We start from the raw sequence: 14353 nt of genomic DNA, 5'->3' as shown, positions 1-14353 counted from the left end.
GCAGGGGGATGGGTCAGGGACAGCTTGGCTCTGTCCTTAAGGCTTTCACTGCCATTGAGATGGGACAGTTATTTGCTTCTGGTGGGATCCCAGACAGAGATTCCTCCCCTGATGGTCTGTGGTTATTAGCTGCTGCTGACAGAGCATTTCACAAGATGCTTCTTAATCAGGGTCTGGCATTTGTGTCCACAGCCAGAGGCAGGGGTGTGCACGGGTCTCGGGGCAGCACGGAGCAGGAGTAGCCACAGCCGGCTGGCAGGGGCAGGGCAGCAGGAGGCAGGGAGGGTGCTGGCACTGGAGTGCTCAAGGAGAGCTGGATTTGAGAGCTGTGGCAGAGCTGAGGGGTGCTGTATGATGGACTAAATGCTCCGGTGCTCTCTGAACGTGATGCTCCCCAGTGCTGGGGGCAGGGAGCGGGCTGTGACCGCTGCTGTGTGCTGCTGGGCTCAGCAGGATTCTGCATTGGCTGTGAGGGGAATGAATAACAGGTCCTGCAATTGCCAGAGCTGGCAGTTGGAACCCACATCATTCAGACCCTGGAGTGAGTCTGACTGAGAGGAAATGGGGATGAAGTGGGAGTGGTGGAAAGACGCGGGGGCTTGTGTCTGCAGCTGCCAGGTCCTGTCTGGTGTGTGCGGCTCCTGGAAGTTTTCCCTGCTTAGGATACGTGCTGTTTGGAGGCGTGTCTGTGCTCAGCATTGCTGTGGTATTGCAGTCCAAGATGAAGCCTGTGTTCCTGCTTAGTCTTGCAGTTAAGTGGGGAAGCTCAGCCCTTGCAACACACTCCTGTTGCCACATTGTCTGTCCAGCAGAAGGGCAGGCATGTAGCATGGTGGGGGGTGTCTGTGAGCAAGACTTGGTGCTGAGGGACTGCTGTTTGGGCTGAGACTGCCTTGGCAAAGAGCTCAGGGGATTGTTGGTAAGGAAGCCTTGTTCCTGACAGTGCAAAATGTGTAACAGTGGACTAACATCTGCTATTTTCAAACTGCATCTCAGTGTGAGCATGTCCTGCGAGGTGCCTGGCAAGCAGAGCTGAAGCTTTGCCTGGTGGCCAGATGCTCTGGCCATGCCAGCAGAGCAGGTGGCAAACTTTGGGAAAGGTTGCACAGAGAGCATGTTACAAGGCTTGTACTGTGCCTGAGCCTTGTTTGGGTCTGGGCCTGCGCTGCTGCAGCTCACTGAGGGTGAGAATGGTTGGCAGAGGCTGGCCAGGAAAGCTTTTGAGATGAGCTTGGGGAGCAGGCTGCTGAGAATGCCCTTTGGTGTGGTGATCAGGGGCTGCAGGGAATTTGCCTTCTTCAGGCATTTGTTAGCTGTTACTCTAAAGGAGTGAGAGAAGCAGACCAAGTCTACAGCATGGCCAGGATGTCTGCATGCCACTCACCATGGAGATGTCCATCTCCTGTTGCTGGCACCCAGTGCTAAAGGAGCTGTGGAAGTGAGTCTGTCTGTCTTCACATCTTTCCTCTACTCTTACATGACTCTAGGCACTCTGAGCAACTTGAGGGCTCATGAGACAGTGATGCAGGAGAGGGAGGGCAGGGGTTATTCTGTGTCTCTGTCTCTGGAGCTGCCCAGAGGAGCTCAGGAGAGATATGTGGATGTTGAGATCATTGTGGACTCAAATGTCTGGAATTGCAGGAGGAATGCTCAGAGGTTTGATGGCCTATCTGCAAACAGTGGCTAAATTAGGCAGGGTTTTTCCTACTGGAAAAGAAACAACAGCAAATGGATGAGATCTATCTACAGGAGACAAGGAGAGAAGAGATAGACGTTAACTCTTCACCATTTCTTTATGTGCAAGCACAAGGTCACATCAAATGAAGCCATCAGAAGGTGCCAAACAGGAGGAAGGGCATTGCATCTTGCAGATGTGCTATCAAACCACGGAAGTCCTCAGAAGAAAGTGCCATGAACAGTGAAACCTCATGTTGGTTCCAGGAGAAATGGGGTGATTTCAAGAAGAAGTTAACCCCAGAACCAATAAATACACCGAGACCCACCTCTGCCTTGGGCAGCTGCTGAGCTGCAAATTCCTTGTGCTTCTGACTGCTGGCAAGAAAGCACATAGGGCAAGGTGGCCCCTTGGTCTGAGCTGTTATTTTCAGAACATTGTGCCTGCCAGAGAGGGTGGAGCCAGGGCTGGGCTTTGGTAAAGAGGGATGGGTTTATTCCCATCCAGCTCTGAGTACCTTTGCTTGGCAGGTGCCTTCTCAGTCCTGCTTCCTTGCTGAGAGTGGAGGATGGAGGTGCAGCTGATGGGAGAGATTGGACTTGTGCTAAGCACCAGTCCTCTGCTTTGGCATTGCAGGACCCTTTTCTGGAGACATCTGAAGGACTTCTGTGATCTTTCGAGGTCCCTTCCAGCCCTTGAGACTCTGTGATTCTGTGAACAGTTGCCAATTCTGTTGGTTTGAAAATGGATGGCCACATCCCATCCCTCCTGTGTTCCCTGGCAGTTCTGCTTCCTCTGGATCCATGGGCACAAAGCATCTGCCCAGCATGAGCTGGGGCCTTGTCACAGCATCATTCCAGTTCCCTGGAACTTGCTGCACATGATGGGCACTGTGAGATCACCGAGAATCTGATCTTCATCTCCTCCGCCTCCTGTCCCCTGGCTCTGCCTTGGGTAGTCCAGAGACATGCAAGGATAACGGGGAGATGTGAGGCTCATCTTGGGAGAGCTTTGCTTCTTGTGGTGGGAGAAGAAGACATGGAGAGAAAGATGGAAGGATGAGGTGGGGATCAGTATCCCAGTGGGATTTGGGTGGGGGCTGCAGGATGAGGCCAAGCAAGGTTGAGGCTCTTGAAGAGGATGGTGTTTCTTCTCATCATGACATCCAAGAGGCCCCTGTCTGTGCAGGCTGAGGGAAGTATCCAGCCAGCACAATGGCATCTATGCAACTATAAAACTGAGTTCTGCCCTTGGCTCACAGCCATAAGGGAATGTTTGGTCTGTGTTGCCATTGGAGTCTCTTGATGATGACCTGAGGCTGCGGACTTGGGCAGGGAGCTGCTGTACTTTGATGACCTTAAGAGGAACCACGCAGTTACCTGCCCTTTGTAACAAACCTCCTCCTGTGTCTGCAGGAAGCAACGCTTCAAAGTGGGCCTTTGCTGAGGCAAAACTGTGCTCGGAGACCTCTGAGAAGCAGCAGGGAGCACAGGAGCCTTCTGGGCACTGGGGTTTGCCTTTTCATGGCATTGCTGGCCCTTGCAGCCTTCCTGTATGTCCTGCTCCATGCTGGTCTGCTCCTGCTGGAAAGAGAGGGCATCCCCAGGCTGCCTGATTTGCTCCAGTCCAGCTTGTGTTTTAACTCCAGGCAGCCTTTGCAGTAAAACATATGAAAGGATATTTTTTTTTGCCAGAGGTTTTAGACTTTCTGCTTTTTTTTCCTTGTGCTTTAAGATAAAAAAATATGGGCTGAGAAAGCTACAAGGGAAAACAAAATACATTTTGAATTAAATTTGAACAGGTTTCCTAGCTGCTGTCTCTCCTGGCCTCCAGCCCTCAGCAAGCCCTGGTTACATGAGCAAGTGTCAGAGTTTGGGGAGCTGCCCTGGCTGCAGACTGACCCTCCAGCCCAGCTGGTTTCCATGGTCTTCTGCTCAGTCACACCAGCTTTCCGTCTGGGAATGTGAGTGGCTGGTAGCTGTTGCTGAGGGCAATTGAGTAGAAGCTGTTGTGGGTTTGCACTAGACTATCTAACTGCTTCCAAGGTGACTGACACTGCATCTGTCCAGGCTGTGTGACGTGTGACATTGGCCATCTCTGGCCGTGACACCTACGTGAACTCTTCAGGTTGCTCACTGGAGCGTGCGGCAAATCTCTGTATTTCCAGAGTTCCTGGGAAAGCCTTTAGGGTTTCTGGGGAAACCAGTAACCCTGGGACGGGCTTTTATCTTATTTGGCTGCAGATGTGTGTTTTTCAGTGGCACGCTGTGCCAGCAGCCTGTGTGGGTGGCCATTGTGCCAGGCTCCCTAGAGCTCCCCTTGCCCTGGTAGTGTCTGGAGGGCACCGTGGCAGCTGTGCCGTGAGCTGCTGCTGCTGTGCAGGGTCGGTGCCTTTGCCCAGGAGCAGCTCCACAGCCACCAGCCCTTCTCCTCCGTGCCAGTATTCAGCAGTGGGCTGGGGTGAGGGGGAGACAGATGTGAAGGAGGAGGGTGGCTTCTCCAGCACTTCTGCCTTATTCTGGAGCGCACAAGTGTGAAATTCAATTTGCAGATAAGCTGAGAGAAACACAGGCCATGCATCTGCTGGAGCCAGGCAGTGTCTGGGAGCAGCGTGGCCGGCATGCACAGCATGTCCTGCTGCCAGCTCTTGCGGAGACTGACGTCACCTCAGAGGAGCAGTGGCTGCTGCAGGACGTGGCTGCTCGAGGCTGTGCCGCTGTGCCACGGCAGCTCCCGGCTGCTGTCGGTCTGCCAAGAGCTGCTGCTGGGGCTGATCTCCCCTGCCCTGGGGAGATGAGGAGGACCTTGTGCTGTCTGCCACCAGCAGCTTGCAAGCTGGGCAGTGGGGAGGGTGGGTGTTGTGGATAGAGGAGTCCGTGGTGCTTCCAGGAGCAATGGTGTTTGCCACCTCTGAGTTCAGATCTTCCCTTCCTGACGTTAGCAGAGTCCTGGTTGCTGGTGGGAGTGGAGGAAATTGGCATTATAATGCCTATGCTTTGTTCTCCATGTGTGTTGCTACCAGTGGCCACAACTCTCCTTCTCTTGCCCTAGTCCAGAGCTTTCTGGGTCTCCCACCTCTGAGTGCTTTGCAAAGAGCCAACCCTCTGTTGCAGGTGAAGAGACCAGTGATGTGAGGAGGAGAGCATGGTCACCCACCCCAGCCATAGCAGGACAATGGCCTGGTCCTTGGAGGTGGCTGCCACCAGGCAGTGGTGTGTCATGGAGTGATGGGTCACTGTGGATGCCATCAAGCCTGGAAGGTGCACCAGCATGGTGATGCCAGGATGATCAGTCTGGGTGTTCCTCGCTGGCCAGAGAAAGCACTGCTTTCCTGGCTCCAGCTTATCTCTTCAATATGGTCAGAAAATCACATCTGGTCTTTGGTCAGGGCCACTGGCACTAACACACAACTCAGCAGCTTGTGTCAGGTGGGAGGTGCTGGGCATCACTGAGTAGAGTGTTGGGCTGGGGTTCAGCTGGGGTGTCTGCAGCACAGGATGGGCCCTGCAGCTCTCCTAGCTGTGGGGAGCCAGGGGGCATGGGGTGGCACAGCCTCGTGTCTTGGGCTCTGGGCATGTGGGCCTGTGTGAAGCCTGTCTGATGTTTCACCTTATCATAATAAGATGGAGGTGGTGTGGATGGTGGAGATGATGGTAGCTAAAGCTCCTCCTGGGACAGCTTTCCTGAGCATTGCCACCCAGGACCCTGCAGTGAGGAACTGGTGCTGGTGGCAATGCTTGGGCTTTCTGGCACCATATAAGGAAGCACATGTGGCCCTGCTGCTGCATTGTGACCCTAGGGGTGGCTTTGTTGAAAAGGCTCACACCCTACCTTGCAGAGGGATTTGCTCTCTCCCAATGGCTGTTGGGTTGATGTCCCGTGATACAAGACTGGATGGTAAGGGGTGGTGCAGGAAGGTGGTGCTTTTACACTGCCAGATAACTTGTAACCTTATATTTGCACAGGAGAGATTACCTTGTGTTCCAGCTTCTGGGGAAAAGTTACTTCCTGTTTCTCTCCCATCTATTCTCATCTTTGTTCCTCGCCATGGATTTCGTTACCTTTAGCCTGGATCACCTCCATGACCCGGTTTACAGTCCTGACTCATGAAACTTTTCTCAGCTGATGGAAAGCAGTGGGCAGTGGTGTCAGGCAGAAATGGGTGGCTGGGACAGTCCTGTTTACCAGTAGGTATGGCAAAGGAAACAACCTTTTATCAGAGGTTCTTACAGCCACTGTCTGGATTATAACCCGTGATCAGGTGGTTTTGGTGTCCTGCTTTTGAGTCAGTAAAAATGAAACATCGACAACTTATTTTAGGTGTAGCTGTTCTCATTCAAAGCACTGTTGGGTTTTGTTGCCTACCCTCTAATTGCATTTGCAGGAAGTCTTTGTATTTTCAGCTGCAGTCAGTTCCTCTCTGCCCAGCCCACCTCTTTACATTTATAGAGCCTCCTCCAGACCACGATAATCCACGGAAGGCGTTGGCTGTGCTTGCACTCAGCCTGCCTGCAGCCACTACTGCTTTCTGGGCTTTCCTTTGTAAATGTGTGAGACATCTTGACTCTCTCAAAGCACAGGTGGTGTCTGGTTAAGACAGGGCTTTGTATAAATTGCCCATGGCCCAGTTGGTTGGAGGGAGACTGCGTACTTTGCATGACCGAGCATCCAGAAAGGAGCTTCAGAGACTGGGATATGAGAGAGTTTTGGGGAAGGACATTCCATCAGCAACTGGGTTTCATACTTGCTCCTTAGTTTGGGGCATTTCAGAGGCAGGGGTGGCACTGCATTGAGCCAAGCTCTTTGGGTCACTGGCATCTCCTTTGTTAAATTTCAAACCTGCTTTTGCCACTGTAAGAAACATGAACATGTTTGAGTTTCAGAAGCCTCTTGTTCTGAAAAGAGCCTTGTGCTCGTGTAATTGCTCCCTAACATGATTCAGTCATCATGACCCGCGTTAAGTTGAAAACTGGCCCCTCTGTTAGCCACGGTGTTTTCTGAGGCTGTTGTTTGGGAGAGGACATAGGAGCTGTTACCCTGTCACATCTGAGGAGGACAGTGATGAGGAGCTGGGGTAACATCCATGTGCAGCTTGCTGAAGCTGGGAAAGGAAGCAAGGGGAATGCTGCTTGTGCAGACAGCTCTGTTCAGTGGGTGAGGTTTGCACTCCATTCCCTGGCTGTGCAGTGTTGATCTCAGATTTGTGAGTGAGCTTATATTGCTTTAAAGTAGGTGCCTGGTGCTTGCTTGTGATATGTTGGAGAGCATGCAAGATGTCTTGGCGTGAACTTTGTGCTCGTGCCAAGGGCATGCTGAAAGCAGATTGTCTGTCAGTTCGCTCCTGAACAGATGTCTGGAAATTCCAGGCTTCTGTGGCTGCACTTTTGCACTGTCAGTCACCTGCCCGCGCAAGGCGAGCGCTGGGTAACGCTGCCTCGGATTTACAAAGCGCTGTTTCCTTTACAATAGACCGTTTCGGTTGGAGGGGATCCCTGCAGGGATCCTCCAGTTCCAGCTACCGGACCACATCGGGACTGACCAGAGGTTGCAGCAGATCATTAAGGGCGCAGGAGCCGGCAGCGGGGGGGGGGTGGGGGGTTGCTGCGCCCCTCGCCCCGGAGCTGCGGGACGCGGCCGCCTGCGCGGGTCGGGGCGCGGTGCTGAAGGGACAGCTCCCGCCGGGCTGCTGCGGGATGGGACACCCGGGATGCTGCGGGGCCGGGACGGGACACCCGCGCTGCTGCGGGCCGGGACACCCGGGATGCTGCGGGCCGGGACACCCAGGATGCTGCGGGACGGGACACCCGGGATGCTGCGGGGCCGGGCCGGGACACCCGGGCTGCTGCGGGGCCGGGACACCCGGGCTGCTGCGGGGCCGGGACACCCGGGCTGCTGCGGGCCGGGACACCCGGGCTGCTGCGGGGCCGGGCCGGGACACCCGGGCTGCTGCGGGGCCGGGACACCCGCGCTGCTGCGGGCCGGGCCAGGGCACCTGGGCTGCTATGGGACCTGCGGGGCTGGGACACTCCGGCTGCTGCTCACACTGTGCTTCTCACCAGGCTCGGCCCCTGCACGGCAGAGCTTGTGAGCAGCGAGTGAGGGAGAGGAAAGCTGCAGCTGTTTCTTGGGGTCAGGGAAGCCGTGGTGTGAGATAATCCAGATTATTTGGATGCAGTGTGGCACTGACCGGCCTGCTGCCAGCCGCTGTCCCTGAGCCACGTGGAAACCTGGCAGCCTCCTCTTCACAGCCAGGGATGTGTCCCAGCAGAGGCTCCTGCTCAGCAGCTGCTGCCTGCTGCACTGCCTGGCCTTGTCTCAGCCTTCCACCAGACCCCTGCGAAGGAGTGAGTGGGAAGATCAGTTGAAATATAGACCAGCTCGAGGTGAGCATGTGGTCCAAGCCAGGTTTTCAAGCACAGTTGTCCTTGGGTCCTCTATAGAGGCCATCATCTGCTGGCATCAGCAGTATTGGGTGCTGACCCCAACACCATCCCAGCTGCATTGCTCACTGGCTGTCCTTCAGCAGCATTGCCAGTATCAGCCCAGTGACACTGAGAAACCTCCTCCGTTTTTGGAGCTTTTGCTAAACAAGAGTTGGCAGTAAGCCAGACTGTCTCACCTGCTGGGTTGTGTGTCCTCTAGAGCTGGGCATCAAACAGCACGCTGGTGTTCAATACCACAAATGTCTAGAAAGGCTGAAGTCTGGGCAAGGGAAAGGTTTGCCCCTGCTGTCCTTCCCAAGGCAGACTTGGCTCCTTCAAGAAGAACTTGTTAAAGGCCACGGAACAAATGAGGACAGGTCCTACTGCAGCAGGAGGCCATTGGTACCAGAGCAGAAGTGGCACTTGAAATTGTCTCTTTCTAGGGATTTTGGGTGACATTCTTCTGTTCTGAATGGGAGCTCTCGAGGATCTTGGCACGTGTCTTTGAGTTGTCAAAGAGCTTCTGTCCCACATATGTTCTCACGGCGTTGAGGAACTCAACTGACACTTCTCACACAGTCTCTCATCCTCCCAAGGGCAAAGGATGTTCAGTGAAGTGTCTCATAGGCTTCTGATGTTCAGCTTGCTTTGAATGTTGGTGGTGCTGTGGGCAGAAGTCAGGAAAGGCGAATCACAGAGGTGTGTTTTGCGCTTGAAGCAAACGAGGGTGAAGTTTGTGACTGGCTTTCCTTCTGTCCCATCAGAGTGGCTGTGCGGCCCAGATATCAGTGGTGCTGTAGCTGTGCCTCTGAAGAGGAGAGTGGGATGGGAGAGACCAGACTCTGGGGGAGATGTCTGCAGAGTGGAGAACAGATGTGATGGGCTTCACGGCCCTGGGAAGCCTCCCAAGTGTTCTGCTCTGTCAGACTGTCCTAAATGCTGAAGGCTTTGTGGGCAAGGTGGCTGTAGTTTGCCAAGATGGTGACAAATGCTGGATGAATGAGGGCAGGGACAGAGCTGCCAGTCAGCCTGATGAGAAGCGTAGGAGACTGTGCTGGAGGAGATGCTGAGAGGTCACTTCCATCTGCCATGTAGCACCCTTTGCTAATATGTGTGGGGAGCTTTAACTTTTCCTGATGTACACGTGGCTCTCCTAGCATGAATGAGTCTCCTATCTAGGCCAAAGTTCAGTGACAGACTGTTCTGACCTTTTTTGCAGTGGCCTTTCCCTGTTACAAAGCTGTGACCTCTGAGTTGTCCAGACCAGCCTCACCCTTTCAGGGTTTTGGCCAAGGCATTTTAGTGCTTTTGCTGATCTCCTGTTGCCTCTCTCAGTTGATCCAAATGTTTTGGGGAATGAACTGGTTCTCTGGAGGAGAGCAAAAGAATGACTTGATGTGCCTTTATGGGCTGCAAGGAGAGCAGCGTAATTACTTCAGGTGTCTTTTTAAACTGGCCTTTCACAACATCCTGCTGTATCTGGGGTTTTTTTTGTGGCAATGACATGCTGGCTCACATTCAGTTTATACTCCCCTGTAGCCTTTATGACCCTGCTGCCAGAAATGCTGCTGTCTTTTCTTTGCTGTGTTTGTGCAGTTTTTCTCAGATGACAGCCCTGCCCATCATCTCTCAGCTCTTTCCCCAGCCTTTTGGGAATGTGACAAATTCCTGTCCTGGCCTCCAAAGCACTGGGTGTCATGTGCAGAGTTTAAAACGTACTCTGTTCTGTCATTTAGGTCATTCATGGAAAAGCAGAGCACTGGCAGCAGCAGATCAGACCTTCCTGAAACCCCGTCAGTGTAATTGTGAGCCACTGGTAACCATTTATTACTGTGCCAGTTCTGTGATGGGCCTGAAGTCCTGGGAGCTGCTCCCACAGTGTTGTGGGACTGGGAAACATCTGCCTGTGGCAGAGATGAGTGACTAGGGATAGGTCAGAAAGATCCATTGAACACAATCCATAGCGTGTAACCACCAACTTTGCTGTGTATTATTGTCCTCAAGCATCGACCCAGGCCACAGGCATCAGAGGGTGTGAGCTGAGACCTGCTGGCAGAGGAATGTTCTTCAGGAGCAACTGGGACACACAGACACAAGCACTTCAGACCAGTTGTGCTGCAGCTTCTCTGTTCCCCAGGGTTTCCTATGGGGTTTCTACAGCATTGGGCCAGGTGGGATGTGACCAGGTGTTGGTGAGATCAGGAGTCGTTGCCCAGAGGGAGGAGAGCTGCTGGCATGGTGGGGAGTACATCTGACAGGTGCTACTCCCTGAAAGCTGAGCATCAGCCTGAAGTCCTAGAGCATAAGCTGGTGGAAAGGTTTGGAGCTTGCTTGCACTGGGGAAGAAGGCAAAGGTTTCCCGTGCTACTTGCTGGGTGCATGTCTGTGCTAGGGTGTGTGGTCTGGACCCCAACTGCCTCTCACTGTGATACAATGGAGTTAGATGGTGAGCAGGGCTGCACAAGGCAGGGTGGACACAGGGTGCAATGGGAGGAGGTCATCCATCTGTGCCAGCCAGGTGCTTTGAGCTCCTGATTCGTCCTGGCTCTGGACCACTCAGGACATAAAACTACGGCCTCAATGTGATGAGCTTGGGATTGGGTCTGCCTGAGTGCTCAGGGGCAGGAGGCTGGACGCTGAGGAAGGTCCAATACAGAGGCAGGCTGCCTGCCAGGGAAGGTGTGGATCCGGCTTGTCTGGCTGGTGTTGAGCTGCCTGACTGTGCATCTGTGAGGGAGGCTTCCAGAGGATCCTGCCCGCCCAGGTTTCCATGGAGAGCGTCTCCTCGTTGAGGAGGGAGCCGTCTGGCAGCCAGTACAGCCACGGAAATACCAGCAGAGCGCTCGTGTTTCAAAGCACACGGATGCCATCCCCAAGAGCCAGCAGCCTCGCTCCCTGCGCGCGCCCCAGAAGGGCTGGGGCTGCCCTCGTCCTCCCGCTCCCCATGGCCGCTCTCGGCACAGCACAGCACGGCACAGCCCTCCCGCTCCCCATGACTGCTCTTGGTATGGCACAGCACAGCACAGCATGGCACAGCCCTCCCACTCCCCATGGCCACTCTCTGCCATGTCAGCATGGCACAGCATGGCACAGCCCTCCCACTCCCCACGGCCACTCTCTGCCATGTCAGCATGGCACAGCCCTCCTGGTCCCCACGGCTGCTCTGAGCACAGCACAGCCCCCTTTCCAGGGTGGTTGGCAGGCTCAGCCCCTCCTGGCACCAGGCTGCAGGGAGGCAGCAGCCATCTTCGCTGGGGGATGCATTTGGCTTTGCTGCAGCGGAATGGGAGTGCTGCAGGCTGCAAAACTGGGGAAGTTTGTCTCCCAGCTCCCGTGGGATGCAAAGGGAATCACTTCCCTCAACTAAATGGCCTTTCTTGGATCTCCCGGTTATTTTGCGTGCTCTGAAAGACCAAGGGGAAGCTTTAAGAGCTTGTTGAGGCAGCAGGCCGTGAAGCAAGGAGCATGCAACTGCCCCTGGTGATGGGGGCTGAGCTCAGATTTCCATGGCAGTCTGTCAAGATGAAATTAAGGCTAAATTCCCATCCTAAATGTTATGTTAATGTGAAGTTCCATCAGAAAGCACAGAGCACAGAACAGCAATAGGAGGATGTGTTAGGGGGATATTGTAATCATCCCAAACAAGGCATTTCAAACCCAGTGAGTTCCAGATTTAGGGTTTGCGTTGTTTCTTTTGTGTTCATAGTTGAAAACCAATCCAAACATAGGAAAGCTTAGGGGGGTGTCCCTGAGACTGTTTGGGTGCCTTTGCTCTGTGCTGCAGGGATGTGAGGAGATGGATGGGAAAGGTTTTTACAAACATGATGGGACCAAATGTGGAATTACAAATGTGGGAATGAACTGGATTTGAGTGTGGAGGCATCGTGGTGGCTCTCCAGGGTAATGCTGAGGCTGCTGGGTCTTGTCTGTGGATCTCTGGACATATTTGGCCTCTCACTAGTGTAACTCACCCTGTGCCTGATGCTTTGTAAAGCTCATAATTGGAGACAACTGCAAGTGCTGTATCATCATTTGATCTGAGTTACGGACGTGTTCTTGGGACTTTAATTCTATTTTAGCTTCTGGTTTTTGTCTTCAGATTTCCATGGTTTTTAAAAGCTATTAAAAGAGCCATGGCTGAGGATTAAACAAAAACCCAAAGGAATATGGTAATTCTGAGGAACAAGAAGATGAATTTTTACTCTGTTGTAAGAAGAGACTGTTCATTGTTCCAGGACAAGGTGGTTACACTGCGTGTGTGGCCACTCCAAGTGGGTGGTGAATTTGGCCCTAATTTTGCAGCACACTAATTTTGAGTGTACATAGCCCAGCCAGGCAGCTGCAAGCTGCAGAGCAGCACTGCCTGGTCTGTGGAAGTGCTTGGCTGGAGGAGCAGCAATGCCCATGGCAGTATGTGGCCACGGCCCCGAGGAAGCTCTTAAGTCGGGAAATCCGCTGGTAAACCACCTCTGGCAGGGCTGTGGTGTTCCTGCAAGGGGGAAAATGATGATAGGTTGGTTGAAATAGCTCTGCTGGGAGTTGTGGGCACTATCATAAAGACTAGAAGGTGCCTGTAGCTTCCAGTCATACAAATTAGATATGACAGTCATTAATAATTTGGCTTTATCCTAATTTGTGATACCTGAAGGAACCTGAGCAGGAGATTTGCACTGGGTGGTTTGCCTTCCAGCAGTGTCAGGCAGAGTGGTGGGTCTGAAGCACCTGTGAGATCACACTTGGGACTGCAGCTTTGAGAGAGGTCCCAGGCCATCATTGCACCCCTGGGGTGTTGCTGTTAGGCAAAGGTAAATTCTCTGCTGAAGGAAGAGCATTGCTGCAAGGAGTGTTAGATGAATAATGGTTTCCTTCCAGAGCTGGAGGCAGAGTGAGGCAGCCAAAGTGCTGAGCTGCAGAGGCAGCTCCAGTGGTGTGGGGCAGAGCAGATCTTGAGGTCTCTGAGTGCCTCATCTGTATTTCTGCCCCTCGATACACCTTTTGTTTCTCAGGCTTTGGCAGCTTGCTTCCTCTGACTGTGTTTCTGTCACTGGCTGGTGGGGCAGGAGGAGGCTGGAGAGAAACGATGCACAGAGGTGATGGGGGTCAGGGGTAGAGTAGGATCAGCCCCAGTCATGATAGCTCAGCTTCTAGGCCATCCCTGTGCCGTGGATGGGGCAGTAGGTGTGACTGCTGCTCCCTGTCACTCATAGCACCCTTCTTGTGTGGCGCTACCTGCGGTTGCTCCGTGGGTGCTGGAAGGGTGCCTGCACGCCCAGCTCTGCGAGGCCTCACTGCTCAGGCAGGCTGGATGCAGTAACGTGATTTTCTGTGCTGAGTGTTTCTCATTATGTCTGTCATACACTGATTTCTGAGCCTGCTGTGTTCCCCGGGCATATCAGGAGGGCAGGCACAGCACAGGCCTGTTTCCTTAATGACCAGCAGTGAATTGCCTGCACATGTGCAGTGCAGCTTTGAGACGCCCACTGTGGGGTTTTGCTTTGGCTTTTGGTTTTTTTCTGCGGATTTTCCTCGTTGGACGAGGTGTTCTCCATTTGTGGAGTCCCTGCCCAGCTGAGCCTCCACCACAGCCACGTCTTCCCATCTGCATACAGCCCTTATTTTGTGCTCCAATAATTCCAAGGCCATTCTGCTCCCCCCCTCCCCGGCTCCGTGAGCTCGGGAGAGATTTACCGGGTGGGCACGTAAGGATGCTCTGAGGCAAAAGGGAGGTGCCTTGTCACCGCTGCCACCTCTCCCTGGGTAGGAACGTGTGGCTGAGACGGGATGAGCACCCTGCGCCCTGCCGCCGAGCAGTGCCTTCAGCGGGGGCTGCGCTGCGAGCCGCGGGCTGAGGGCTGAGGGCGAGTGCCGGGCGAGAGCAGCCTCCCGGCTCCCCCAGCCCCGGGCCCCCGGGAGCAGCGGGGCTGGCAGGGGGGAGGCACTTACATAAGCCCTGAATGCGGCAGGCGGTGCGGGGAGGTGAAGGGCAGAGAGCTGAAAATCCACACAGCCTCCAGCAAGGGCTCCCTGGCGCAGGAGCTCTGTTTGCTGACATCCATCTGCAGGTCCCCATCTGCAGCCGCTGCCCGCCCCTGCTCCCTCCCTGCCCCGTGCGCCCCGTGCCGGGCTCTTACACATCTGCCCTCCCCCAGGGCAGGGAGGCTGACAGGGTGATGCTGCCCAGAAACACCTCTGGCTGCTCCCATTCTGCCTGCCCAGCACCCAGCTTGTTCCTGGGGTCTCGCTGCTTCAGCCAGCT

Source organism: Colius striatus, chromosome 13 (genome assembly GCF_028858725.1).
Source record: "Colius striatus isolate bColStr4 chromosome 13, bColStr4.1.hap1, whole genome shotgun sequence".
NCBI lineage: Eukaryota > Metazoa > Chordata > Aves > Coliiformes > Coliidae > Colius > Colius striatus.
Note: the sequence above shows the minus strand (reverse complement) of the source record.